This window comes from Coturnix japonica, chromosome 3 (assembly GCF_001577835.2).
Source record: "Coturnix japonica isolate 7356 chromosome 3, Coturnix japonica 2.1, whole genome shotgun sequence".
Classification (NCBI taxonomy): domain Eukaryota; kingdom Metazoa; phylum Chordata; class Aves; order Galliformes; family Phasianidae; genus Coturnix; species Coturnix japonica.
The window spans coordinates 23,973,017-23,987,166 of NC_029518.1; the positions used below are offsets into that span (position 1 = coordinate 23,973,017).

A 14,150-nucleotide genomic window follows, 5' to 3' on the forward strand; every position below is an offset into this window, starting at 1 on the left:
AGCAAGCCACGTCACTTTAACCGTGCAGACAGTTCTCAGAGATGTGAGAGAAAAGAAGGATTTTGTAGCATCTCCAAGTCTGGAACTAAGAGAGGTCTCAGCTGTGCCTGTACCCCTTCAGATAACCATTGTGAGATCATAGAAAGTGTTTTCTATGCCTCAGCCTTCATCTGTGTTTGTAAGATGACTGTGTATCTGTTCTAGGTTCTGCTAATTAACTCTATAACACAAGACCCACACGTTAATTGGTTGACTCCTGAGTTCCAACTGTTCCTGCTCCTGTGACACGCAGGCTTGGTTCACGCTCCTGAAAAGAGTTTACTGCAGCACTTCAGGATGTGAGGTTTTTCTGCTGCACTGGATCCTCATCCTTCATGCAGCTAATACATGGAAGGAGAGCAAGCTTTCCTATTCCTTGCCTTAATCCACTGCGCAGTTGCTTAGGGTGAATCACTAACCAAGCGCCTAAGTATGGTGAAGCAAAAATGCTTGTTGAGTGTCTTTCCAGTCAGCATGGAGTGGAGGCCTTCAGCAGAAGGAATGGTTCTGCAGGAGCTGCAGCATTACCGTCTGCTCGCTAACCTGCTTCCTCCAGCACTACAACTCTGTTTACACACTGATGGATTGAAATTGCTCCTGCTTTTGGGATGAGAAGAAGGAACGGTGGATGTATCCTGGAGAAAGAATTTAAGAGGTATGTTAAATTCTCCTTTTATTCCTCCTGCATAACTGCCCCTCACCTTGCTTGTTTGTTTGTTTTCTTTGTGTGAGGAATGGCAGTTCTTTTCCCAGAAGCAGTTAATGAACTGGATCTGTCCTCTATCATGATGCCAATGTGTTGGCTCTCCATAAATGCAAAGCAGCATTTAAGATACCACAGAAAGGACTGCATGATCTGTTAAATATAATGGAAAGAAAAAAGAAAAAAGGGATTATTTCCCTTCCTTGAAAAATGGGATTGTTTCATGTGAGGGTTTACTTCATGCTCCTTCCATTGATCTTTCTGTTTGCCTTAGGCTGTGATTTCCTGTGGAACAGCTCGGTCTAGATAAACTCTGCATAACCTGCTTATTTGGACAGAGGTGGATTGATATTGTCCTTTTTCCAGGAGTCAAGACTAAAGAATTACAGAAATACTGCAGTGCTATCAAGTGGGTGAGTGCTTTCATTGTAAATCCTTAAATCCTCTTAATCCTTGTTTGTATAAGATGAATGGAAACCCTGTGAGTGCATTTTCTCATAGACTATCCATCCATTCATACCACAAACACAATGTAAATACTGATTTCTCCCTTTTACATGCAAGAACACATATCTGCCACTCCTCAAACTGTATTTCTGAGATGTAAGAATACAGTCACTACTGCATCACTTTGAACAGATGTTCTTGTCTGTGCTTTAAAGACGACGGTCTTGGTTTTGTACCAGTCTGACTGAGATGCTGCCTGAGTGCAGAGGGTTTGGTGTGTGAAGCTGCCTGCTGAATTAGGGCCTAGATTTTTTCCTCTAGAAAACTGCTATGCTGAACATAAACCCTACTTACAGAGTTTTACTGAGACTGCACAATCAAGCCTTCAAATTTAGGAGGTGTCAGCTATGTTCCCACACTTATGCAGGAGGAGAGGGGATTCTTGCCCACAGCAGGAATTGCAGGCAGACGCTTTTCTGAGCCCTTGGTGCAGTTTTCCCCTATTTCTGTTAGCTGGCCAAATGTGGGCAGGTTTTAATATGGACAGACACATTTCTGCCACAATGAGCCCTGTCTGCCAAATTTCAAAATTCCCCATCTGAAGCTAAAGATCCTCATATAAAAGGTTGTCTGGATTTATTTAACCTGTGCCAAGCAATATATCTTTCCTGTAATAATATTCCTGGAAATGGCTGGGCTGTTTTAGCTAAAGCAGATGCCGAACTGTTTGGAATCAAATTCTCAGCGCTGAAAATTTCGTGAAGCCCAGTAATGTGCCATTCTCTGCCGCTGACTCTGAGGAAGGCCGAGCTCTGTAACAGTAGGGAGGGGATGCAGCAGTGTAGAACCAACACCACTGCTTTCAAGAAATGGTTGGCTCACGGCAAGTGAAGAGCAGAAATGGCTTTAAACTAGAAGAGGGCAGAGTTAGACTAGGTATCAGGAAGATATTCCTTACTGTGAGGATGGTGAGACACTGGAACAGGTTGCCCAGAGAGGTTGTGGATGCCCCCTCCCTGGAGGCGATCAAGGCCAGACTGGGTGGAGCTGTAAGCAGCCTGGTCTAGAGGGAGGTGTCCATGCCTATAGCAGGGGGTTGGAACTACATGATCTTAAAGGTCCCTTCCAACCCAAACCATTCTATTATGATCCCCTTGTGTATGCACCCCATGCACCATGCAGTTGTTGCCTTCACCTTAAATAGTGAATGTGGCAACTCGTGAACATCAGTTCTACTTTCAGCCCTTACCTTTGTGTTAGAACCTTCTGGAGCTGTGGGATTGATGAGAAGGCTCCTTCCCACTTCTTTCTCCCTTTTGAGGAGCAGCAGTGCAGTGAAACACAGCACCTATCCTCCTTCTTGGTTGCATAGAAACCTTTGGTACATAAGCGGACTGTGGCACTCTGTGCCAAACTGGCTTTTCTGGTCAGAAAAGGTACCATTATTTTGGGAGCAGAGATGAAACCCCCATCTCTACAATTCTTTTATATTTCAGTTTAGAAGGAAAATGAAGAATTAAGTGAATTAACAAACAATGCTAGTTTTACTCTTTAAAAAAAAAAAAAAAAGAAAAGAAAAAAAAAAGGATTGTGAAAAACACCAACAGTTTTATTATTTGCGGAGCTGGGAATGCTTCTTTTTATGTATGCAGTGTTTGCTTGCTATGGCTTTGGGCACAGTGTACTTCAGCCTTGGTGAAGTTCTACTAATAACCTCTGAAGGCAATTTCAGACGTTGCTTACCTTTCCCCGGGGAGTAAGAGATGTCTTTGTGATTTCCTGCCCTTAGATACACAACCTGCTTGTAGGCTTGACTGCATCGCGAATGCAGTATGAGATTCATCCCATCTTATTCTCTTTTTTTTTTCCCCCTCTCCTTTATGTACTGTTTTGCCTGCTGGGTTGTTTTCTGCCCGTTTTCTCCAAGGCTAGTGATGTCAGTGTGCATTCTGTCTATCCATGGCAAGTCATTGTTCATAACCAAAGTAAGAGAATGTGCACAGAGCAATGGCAGTGCTGGGCAGTCCCAACTTACCCTGCCACTGCCTTACTAGGAGAAAGAAGATGTTTGAGGAGAGTGGAGTCATTCTGTGTCTCTGGGCACAGATCATCCCCTTGACCCTCCAATCATCTCTGTGACCTCAATGACTCCGAGCGATAACAATGAGTGCAGAAGTCATGGAACAGTTTGTGTTGATGCATTGTTCCCTGTTCTACAGAGAGAAAAATTAAACTGCAGAATGACTAAGTGCCTTTTCAAAGGCCACATAATGAATCAGTGAATGAACAACAAACCCCAGCAGCTCCAGGCCCCCCTTCTCACTGCAGAACAATGCCTCTTTCCTTGTATCAGATATCCAAATGGTGTATATTGCATACAAAATTACGTATTCCAAAAGAAATTTGTAGATTAATATTTATATTGATAACAATTCCACTGTCCTCCGTGCTCTGTAAATAGCAGCATCACAACAAAGTGAATCATTCCTTTTATGCAAAACCTGTCCAGTGAAATAGCTCGTCAATGCAAAATAAAATTGCCGCAGAAAAGTTTGACAGCTATATTCATTATATATGTCAGTCAAAGAATCCTAAAGGCTTTATTGTTGTTGTACAATGTCTGAACAATCTGCTAGCCCAATATGCCGCAAAGTTATTTTCTCACTACTCTTTTCATTTAAAAAATAGCCACCAATAACTTTTGTCAAATAGTCTGAGAAGACTGCACGAACAGCAAAGAAATCTGTAATTTTTCTTAGGTGTTTGTGTGCTGGAGGCTCTCCAGTCTTAACTCACCGCATTGTGCTAAGATAGCACAGCATTTGCAGTGGATGAGTTTGATCAGAAACACTGGATATGAAATTACTGCAGGAAACCCTAAGCAGGCTGAGGCCAAAGGGTGCCACAGTGAGTTAGAAAGGAAGGAGTTACAAAAGAGAACGCAGCGTGAGAATTTTCTCTATGTTGGAAGGTATCAGATCTTCAGGCTCCACTGTATGAAGTCTCCTCCAGTCCAAGGTTAGGATGGCTGTTTTAAGTTATCATGAGTTATTTTCTGAACTGCAGTTCTTAATACAGTCTTGATCGCTGTAGACCAGCCTAGAACAAGGGGGAGAGTTTTCTGTTTGATTGTTTATTTTTTCCTCCACCTTGGTGTCTCTGCTGAATATGTCAGACAACACTTATGGCTAAATCTGCTGCAATTGGTGCGGGCGGGAAGGGAACCGAGGCTGTTCCCCGTGAGACTTTATTCCCACTCTGTTGGCCCTGCCTCGCGTCCCAGGGCAGGAACGGCGGGGTCTCTCGCGCCTTCCTGGAATAGTGCGGAGCCGCCGCGAGAGGGAGCCCTGCCGCTCTGCGACCCGGCGGCGGCTGCGCGTCCTGCGGCAAGGAGCCCCCGGGGCGACCCGATGCCGAGCTCCGCCGCGCTGCCGGCCCCGGTAGCCGGACCTTGAGGCAGCGCCTCCTCCGCCTGTATCTCACCGGTGGCTTCTCTTGGGATGCGCCGATGCTTCTGAGACAGGGGAGGCTTAGGTTAGGTGTTAGGAGGAAGTTTTTCACACAGTGGGTGGTGATGCTCTGGAACAGGTTGCCCGAGGAGGTTGTGGATGCCCCATCCCTGCAGGCATTCAAGGCCAGGCTGGACGTGGCTCTGGGCAGCCTAGTCTGATGGTTGGCGACCCTGCACGTAGCAAGGGGGTTGAAACTACGAGATCATTGTGGTCCTTTTCAACCCAGGCCACTATATGATCCTGACCAGTGCTAAAGGCTTTTCTGTTGACCTGGAAGTGTGAGAGCAGTCACTCTCTTCTGTCTGGGAGCAAACTGCTGGGATGCTCTGTGGTGATGCACACATAAAGGAGATGTTGCAACAGGAACGTCAATCACAACCACTACTATTTCCTCTGAAAATAACATGGCAAAAAGTTTCCATTTTTCCATTTCTTCAAGAAACACGTTGTTAGTTCAGGTGCTGAGAGCTGTGCTACCCCCGTGTGACATCTCTGACGTGTGTTGCTTGCTACATCACAGGCATATGCTTGATCACAGACAAAATTAAATATGTTTTTCTAATCCACAAAGTCCACAAGTAACTTAATGGTGCACAGGAGGTGTGTGTGCAGGTTGGCTCTTTCCACAGTGTTTAAGGTGTTTGAAGTTTTTGCTGTGTTCCTCCCCCCCCCTCCAGCCCCATACAGAGTTGCCCTCTTTTTGAAGTTCCTCACAGAACCCTTTTATATGAGCTTTTAATAATTGGTGCTGGTGTGGCAGTGGAATAAGAACCTTTCAGTGCAATTACTTTGTGGTGAGTGCCAAACACCGTGCAGCAGGGTGCCTGTTACCTGTGACAGCACTGAGCCGGCACAATGACCACCTTTCATTTCAGCTTTGCAAAGCTGAAATCAGCTGGGCGTAATTAGGTGATGCTGATGGGACACAAGAGGGTTTCTGTGAGCAGAATGGGCCGTGCTTATCTCGCTTTTCCACCTCTGGCTGAGGACAGACTATGTAGCGTGCAGGTGCAGTGATAAAGACATTGCAAATGCTCTTCCTACTGTGGTAGGGCTGGGAGCTCCAGTTACTGCTCTAGATACAGACAGGAAACCTACCCAAGATGGAAGGCCCAGCCATGATAGTTGCTTCTCAGCATGTTTATTCTGACCCTGCAGTATGTCCTCCTGGAGGAACCAGGGGATGTATCAAAATAAGAAGCAAGGGTCAGGGACCTGGCCCCTCTGTGTCTGTGAAGGCTGAGGTAGCAGTGACTTAGTGGGGATGAGGTGCCTGCTCTGTGCTTGGCTGCCCTTGGCTTCCACGCCTGGTGGGAAAGCATTCCATCTTCCCCTGCACCCACATCCTTCATCTGCAAATGCTTAATGGAAAGTATGTACCGATGCTTTTTACTGCTTTTGCCAGCTAGGAGCTGTTTTCCATTGTCATTCCCTTTCAGTTGTTGTGCAGAACCGCAGTGGTATTTTCTCAGTGTTTAATGTGACCTAATTGTGCACTTCCACTGTCTGGAAGGGTAAGCTCCTCTGGTGTGACAGCTGCCGTGAAATTGGTGGCGTTCTGGAGTCTCGCTAGTATTTGCAGCTGGGCGCAAGGCCCACGTTCCTTAATTTTTGCTGCATAAGCCCAGCAAAGCATCGCATGGCTGTGTGTGCGGCCAACTGCTTTGCATTATGCCTGGTAATGGTTTGTCAGTTTTCAAAAGAGTTGTAACCTCCAGTTGCTTAATTTGCTCTGGAAAAAGAAAGTTTTCTAACAATTTTTATTTTTATTGGCTGCATTTTGTTTGAAGCAGATGAAGGTAAAGGATTGATCTGGAGAACAATAAGGGAAGAGAAGGCCTCCATGTTATGCCTCCTGCACTTCTTCCCTGGGGACAGAGTGAATGCTTGGGACTGTTGTGCTCATCTGCAATTTAATCTACTGTGTTGCAGAAAAGCTTAGAGGCTTAAACAGATGCTGAAGTCCTGTTGTGTCCAGCACTGTATAAAAAAAATCTAACCTTCAGACCAAGCGAACTCCATCCAAACAAGCTGCCATTATGCTGTATGAAAGGATAGTTTGGGATATTGATCAGTCTCGATCTGAAATATGGGGTGCCAGTGTACAGAACTCAGCATTGCTTATTTTCAAAGATGTTTGGGTTTTGGCAGTGTTAATGGTGCTCAAACCTCAGTAAGTCTTTGCAAATGCAAGTTGAGAGAATTTCTGAGATCTTCTGGTACAGTGGGGAAAAGGCTGTGGAGGCCGCAGCTGGTGGAGAAGTGCCTCAGGCATCCACCCTCTCATTGAGCAGCCACCAGCCCCACTGATACTTTCAGGCTGGGCAGGGGAATGCCCTGCTCTACAGGGAAAACAGACGAGCTGGGGAAGCTCACTGCCAGAAAGATCGGTCAGAGTTTCATTCCCAGCTGAACCGAGAGGTACTGACTCCAAATGCTAAGTGGTACGGTCAGAAGCTTCAAAGCCAAAAATGTTTCATAATAGAGGTACCAAATGGAAGAGGAGTTTAAAATAGATATTAGTCCATGTCATATCTTTGAAGCTGGATGTGTGCCCATAGCTGTGGTTCTGAATCGCTTCTCAAGCTGGAAGGCATGTGGATGGGAAATCTTGCAAAATATCAGATCTTGTAGGATTTCTGCCATTTGAAATTAGTCATGTTGCAAGACTTTGGCACCATCAAGGCTTAGTCCTATTTTGAGTGAAGACGTACTTTTAAAACAAAACCCAGCCATTGGTTTGAATTGGACCTTCACACAGGTACCTCTCCCAGCTGCTGCAGTAATGCCTGTTAATGCAGCTATAGCTGAAGAATGGTTACTTAGAAAGTGCAAAAGCAGTGCATATCGCCAGTGCTGAACCCCAGCATAGCCAGTCCAGGCACTACTTTCAGTTTAAATGCAGACATTCAGAAGAGCATTTGGGTGACAGTTTCGTTGGGCTTTTTTTTCCTTGAGCTTTAGTGTGATGTCTCTGTGGGTGGCCTGATGTACTTCATGTAATATTTCAGTGTAATTTAATGAACTGCAAGAACAGGAACGTAGCATTCAAGCATTAGGAATATCAGAATGAAAGGAATTGGATTAAATTACAACCTGTGTAAGTTCAGTCCCGCATTACAAGGTGCTCTGTGGCTGTGCCCGACAGAGAGATCTGTGCAGTGAGTCAGTGCAGCTGGACTTCAGAGGATTTAGCCCTTCATCACAAGCCAAGGGCCTGCCGGACTTGTGTGAAATGTGATTATATTTTGTCAGGCTCACTGCCTGATCAGCTTTGGGAGAATATTTGTGGGAATGCCAAGAAGTACATTCCTCACTGTGGTAGTCTGTGCCAGGTTCCAGTCCTGAGCCTTCATATTTTGGAAGCAATGGGACTTTTCAACAAAATGGATCAGACTGGGGACTTCAACCTGGATTCAGTGCAGTATTTGTGACCGCTGGGGGGTCTTGCCTGATTGTGAATAAATAGTTAATTGCATCAAACATTATATAAAAAATTTGCCCGTGTCTTGGAAAAGTTATAAAGGAGAATGTGATGAGATACATCAGGCAGCCTGTGGTACCACATCACGGCCCCATTACCCACTGTACCATTCTTTGGTACAATCGACTTATTGAATGCTTAACATATCATTGCTTACACACGCTAATACATTGGTTATTTAGTGCTCAGGAGTACAAACACCAAACACAGTTAGGGTGTCGGCTTGGTGTGTGTGTTGATGGCTTTGGCTAATATTAATTTGGTTCAGAAAATCAGCCCTACTGGAGAGATCTTTTACACAAAGACTTAAATTTCCATGGGTGTCTTTGGGACTTTCAGTTAAGCCTTTGAGATAAGCTGCATTCCCTCACATTCTCCAGTGTATTTTAACATGCAGTTACTAGCTGCCCGAATGTGGTAGTGTTAGAATTGAAGTCAGAATTCTGCTGAACGTGGACACAAGTTTGGTTCTATTTTGTTTTGTAATGTTGGATATCATGGCCTCTTGGGCCTTTTCTGAGTAGGTGTTGTATACAAAACTGTGTTTCATATAATCTATTTCTGTAGGAAAAGGAGCATATTTTCCTACCTATTATGGAGTGTTCTGATGCAGAGGACAGTTTATTTCTAGCTGTATTTATTCTAGCCCTTTTTTTAGTGCCGTCAGTCTTGTCCTGTGCTATTAGGACAGTAGTTTTCAGCACCGCCCACTCTTAGTTGTAAAGCAATGAGATCATGTAGTTTTTCCTTTTGTGACAAGGTTTGCAATTTCCATTTTTTTCTTGTTGCAAGATGGAAAAACAAACAAACAACAACAAACAAAAAGGTTCATAAACCTGGCTGATCAAATGATACGTAGTGGATTTTACTGTATTTCATGGATCCTTTTAAAATATTTTCAGAAGAGAAAATGGATTTTTCCATTGTAGAAAGGTTGAAATGGAGCATTTAAATCTTACTAAAACTTTGTAATCAACTTATAAAATGTTTTTTATATACACCTGCCTGAAAGGAGGTTGTGGCAAAGCAGAGGTCGGCCTCTTCTCCCAGACAGCAGTGACGGGATGAGAGGGAATGGCCTCAAGTTGTGCCAGGGAAGGTTCAGGTTGGGTATTAGGAAAAACTCCTTCTTGGAAAGAGTGGTGCTGCAGTGGCACAGGCTGTCCAGGGAGGTGATGGAGTCATTGTCCCCAGAGGTGTTGAAGGAACACGTGGATGTGAACACTGAGGGATACGGTTTAGTGGGCAATACTGGTGATAGGTGGAAGGTTGGACTAGATGATCTTAGAGGTCTTTTCCAGCTTTAATGATTCTATGAACTCAAGTTGGTTGCCCTACAAGTTTATTGTCAAACAAACCTGCAGGGACTTCCAGGAAGACCTATTTTCTAGGTCTTTTTATGGGCTGTACTGAAACACTCCAATACAGTGTTCTCACTATAGAGCAAACCAAAAATCGTATCATTCAACATTTCTGCCTTATCAAGTGTGACATACCAAACAAGAGTGTTTGTTATAGATTTGGTTCTAATTCTTCTGTGGTAGGAACTGTGTGAGGCAAGGTAGCATTCCCAATTGCTCTCAAAAGAGCCACTCAGATAGGGGAGAACAGCCTTTCTAATTCTGTAACCTTAACAAAGATTGCTGTATTCCTTCAGAGTAAAATATGCATGACATCTGGAAGCAATTATTCCTTTAAAATCACTGCTGCGAGTCAGCATTGCAAATGCACTCAGCACCGAAAATAAAAACTAATAAACAGTGAAATTTCCAGTTATCCCACAGTCTGAATGACCCACAGTGGAACAAAGACATTTCTAGAAAGCCTGAACAAGACGAGCACGCAGCCGGTTTTGGATTCTGAAGCTGTCCAAGCTGCGCTGAGACAAAGAAGTAACATTTGTCTGAAATCAGATAGCTAGGGAGCTTTTCATTTGATCATATTACAGGAACAATTGTGGTTGCAAGGAACCGGGTCACATTAACAGACAGACCTTGCCCTTCAAGGAAACGAGCACAGTATTTATGGATTTAGAGTCAAATTGTACTTTTTGGGGATATTGTGTATGTTGATTTGACCCATTTAAAATCAGTCTAATAGTATCACCATGGGGCTGGAAAACCTATAGATGAAGACAAGTGTGGATGGGGTCTTCTGGACTAGCGAGGTGTAGTGTGTTCTGGAGGTGTACTGTGCAGGCAGAGTGGATTTCAGGATATTTCTGAAGAGGTTGAGACAAACACCAGTTGGTTTAGTTCTCACCAGATATTACCTTCAACCTTTACTTGGTAATAAGGAGCTGGTTTCTTCTCTCTCACTAACTTTAAGGTATGCTCCAATACAGTGATTTCTAGATCAGTTGTCTTATTAATAGTCAGCGAAGAGCATGGGTTCCTGCCAGGCTGCTACTAGTTTGATTCCCTCACGAAACATAAGTTTGTCCAGCTGCATGGTTTTGATCTGTCTGACATGTGCCAGCTGAAGTCAAAAGGCCTCATTTCCCACCTCAGAGCAGGTCAGGGGAAAAGCTCTGATGCTGCTGTGTCGAGAGATGGGAATCATATTTACGATTAGGAGTTGTAGGAAACTCAACTCTTCAGTGATCTTGAAGATCTCTGAGTACCTACTGCTCTCTTGAAGGACTAGATGGTAGCGTTGATGAACCCATTTGTGCTGATGAACGCTGTGCCCAGTTTGCACACCAGCTGGATCAGCTACTTACTTGCAATTCTTTCTGCAACCATAGGCTTTATCATAGATATTTTCCAGATGCAGCTTATGTCACTTGGCTGTCAAGCCTAGGACAAGTCTGGTTTAGTAAGCCAGACAGTTTGTACAAAACAAGCTGACTGTGTACACTAGCAAGTGATCGTTTCCTGCTGCTTCTGAGTCTCTGATCTCTTTCTCAGTACCTATGATACATCTGCATGCAAATTATGGCAGGAATGTTACAGTTCTATGGGTGAGAAAGGAGTGCTTGCTAGTGTGCAAGCACTATCAGCATTACAGCTCTCAGTGAAATACTTGAAATAATGTCAGGTTGGAGGAAGAGATTTGGCTGCCAGTTCTTAACCTTGAAACTGCAGATTCCGTGTGTGGTAAAACACGACATTGAAATATTAGTGTTACCCTGTGATGGGCTGCCAAAGGAAGAGGATCTGATGGCAGAAGACAACATCTGGTATTACAGAACTATGACCTGTGAGGGCAAGGAGGGCAAAGAGCAGTGTGGGATATGAGAGGGATGATGAAGAAAACGCAGAACTGTAATGAGAAAAAAGCATGATGGGAGAATTGAAGCTGTTGGAAAGGGAGAGGATCTAAAGGAAGTTAAAACAGCAGGAGGGCTACAGGCTTGAGATGCAGCCTTCCTGAAGGCCAGATCCAGGGCCCTGCTGTGGTTGGCACCAGTAAACATATTCTAGTGACAGTCTGGGACAGAACCTTATGCAGGCGTGATGAAGTGCCAGCAAGGAGTCGTGTTGCTTGTCCCCTTCCAGGGAAAGGTAGGAATGTAACTGCACTGGAAGGGGTAGGGGAGGTGTTTTCCCAGTGTGTTGGGTTGGCATGCTCCCAGTGAAACTGGTGAAGGGACTGGAGTTCAGAATGGAGTCTCCTCCATCGCTGAATCTTTGTTATATAAATGATTGATGAAAAAGAAATAAGACTGCTTACAAAAAAAAAAAAAAAAAAAAAGCTGCACCAGCAATTTGTTTCTGTTGGCCAAATTCACTTGTTTAGTGGTTCCTTACAAGCAGTGAGCCATGGGATGACTGTCCTTATTACTCCATCTAGAACTGGACAAAACCCAGTTGTTTCTGCAGACTCCTCACTACTGATCTTGTTTTCAAGTCTGCTGCACTCCAGTGTCACAGCTGAACAAGCTCAATTTAAGCAGTGCTTGTCCCCCACTTGGTTGTTCTTACCTTTGCACTGTAGTAAGGACAGGTGGCTTGGAGCCAAACTCTTTCCAAGGTTGTACTGCTTGTTCCGATGCTCAAATGAGGGGCTGGACTCTTCTGAAAATACTGACTGTTTGCTGCAATGGGTGCCCAGGATGTTGCAGTTTATGGAAGCTCTTCTTTCTGGCTCCAGCTCTGCCTCAATGCAGGAGAACTTTGCTTCTCTGCTTGCTGTTTCAGTTCCTCAGAAGTTCTCACTTACATCATTTTCACATAGCTTTACTCTGTGTGGATAAGCAGTGATAAAATAACTTTGTTTTATTTTTGTGCCTTGACTTGGGTGATTCACTCAGTCTGATGGCACCTGCAAGACTTGATTAAACAGCTATGATTGAATAAACAACAATGGCTCCAGCCCTACACTGGAGTGCTATCTGCTGATAGCTGAAGTGCTATCTAAATGCTCTTTCATGGGGGTTTGCCAAAGTGCAAAAGAGGCCATCTGAGAAATACTGTGCTTGGGTCAGTTTTTTAGCTTGTGGGTTCAGTGAAGAAACAGCTCGTCCAGTTCTAAATATACCATCCTTGACAGACGTGAAATAAGTCCGCTGATTGAAATAGCTGCCTAGTTCCCAGTTTGAGATCTTACTGTATAACATCAGCGCTTGGCTGCCCCTCTGGTAAACTTGGAGAAGAACCGATTTCCATTTTGCTCCTTTTGAAATGAAAGGCGTTTGAGGATTGTCATTCAGCAGGAATGTTCCAATTCTAAGAACTTCTAAACAAGGCTCACTTCATAATGAATGGCAGCGGGAGCCTGGATTTATGGTAAGATTATTTGGTTATGTGTAGCCCGAAGGAATGAAAAATGAGCAGCCTGAATAAGAAATTTGTTGAATATCTTGGCAGAGAAGTCAAGTGGCCCGATTTATGAGAAATACCGAGTTGTCTTTCTGCAGGCAGATTCGTGAGAATGATTTTAAGTCTGTGCCCTTTGGAGGGGAGCTTTTGGTGAGATATACACTGTACCTGTTCCTTCTGAAATGTGGTGGGACGTGTCTCTTCTTACATGGCCAGGTGGAGTGCTTGGTGGACTGCCAGATGCCACAAGATGGATGCTGGAACTTTTCTGCTCTCAGCCTTCCTGGGCTGGTGGATATGGAGGAAGCAAGGACTGGCTATGGGAGCACAGAGCCCTGGCAAGAGCTGTTGAGGGGATGGGTGATGAACTGAAAGGCAGAGGTGTCTGAGATCTCAAGGGAGACCAGGAGTCATTGTAGTGTCTTTGGCTTGGCATAGGCTGCTAGATGGATATCCCTCCCTGTTCTAGCAGTTGAGTGACTCCCTCTCTAGGCGTCTTCCATAAACAAACATGCATGTGGCTGGTGTCACCTGGAGCTAGGGACCATTAGATGGCTTGAGTATGAGGTGGTGATTCCCAACCAATTTGCCTGAAGGTTAAGTATGGCTTCATTGAAGACTATAAGACTTGGTGGTGGTTTCAGAGGAATCCCCAGTTTTCCTGTGATTATTTTTGCCTGTGTGTATGCAAAGCTACGTGTATACTAGAATCCAAGAGCCATGGAAAACTGCTTTTCACTGGCAAAGCATCCCAGAATTGGCCGTTTCTCTTAGAGTTTTCATTCAACTATCTGTATGAATCCTAGGTTGCACGTGTGTCCAGGACTCTTGTTTTTGCCCATGTGAAGCTAAATGGCTACAACAAAGTCACGATTGTTGCTTGGCTGACTTCAAAATATGAAACTCAAAAACAAACCCACAGCTATTTTTTCAAGTTCTTAAAAAAAAAAATCTTATTCCTTTTTAAATGGATGTCTCACCACTTCATAGGATCTTGCAGCTCTGCAAGACACTAAAGACTTTTTTCAGCACATGCTAATCTTATAAATCAGTGGAAGACCTAAGCAAGTAAGGGTAAGCATGTATTCACACACTTGCTGACTTGGGACAGAGCACCCACTGTTTTCCTGAGCTGTGTCTTACGTTTCAAAGGAGGGGCTTTTGTTTTCCCTAATGGTTCATTTATATATTGCAATGTGCTG

At 44.2% G+C, this 14,150-nt stretch overlaps 1 protein-coding gene across 1 annotated transcript in view; it reads left to right on the forward strand.

Moving 5' to 3' along the window:
- The first annotated feature begins 267 nt into the window (after window positions 1–267).
- Window positions 268–14,150, forward strand: part of TTC7A (tetratricopeptide repeat domain 7A) — a 229,389-nt gene continuing 215,506 nt past the window's right edge. Inside the window, exons 1-2 of the mRNA XM_032443773.1 lie at window positions 268–694; window positions 1,017–1,155. The gene's annotated coding sequence lies outside the window, so the exon portion shown is untranslated. The remainder of the gene's footprint in view (window positions 695–1,016; window positions 1,156–14,150) is intronic.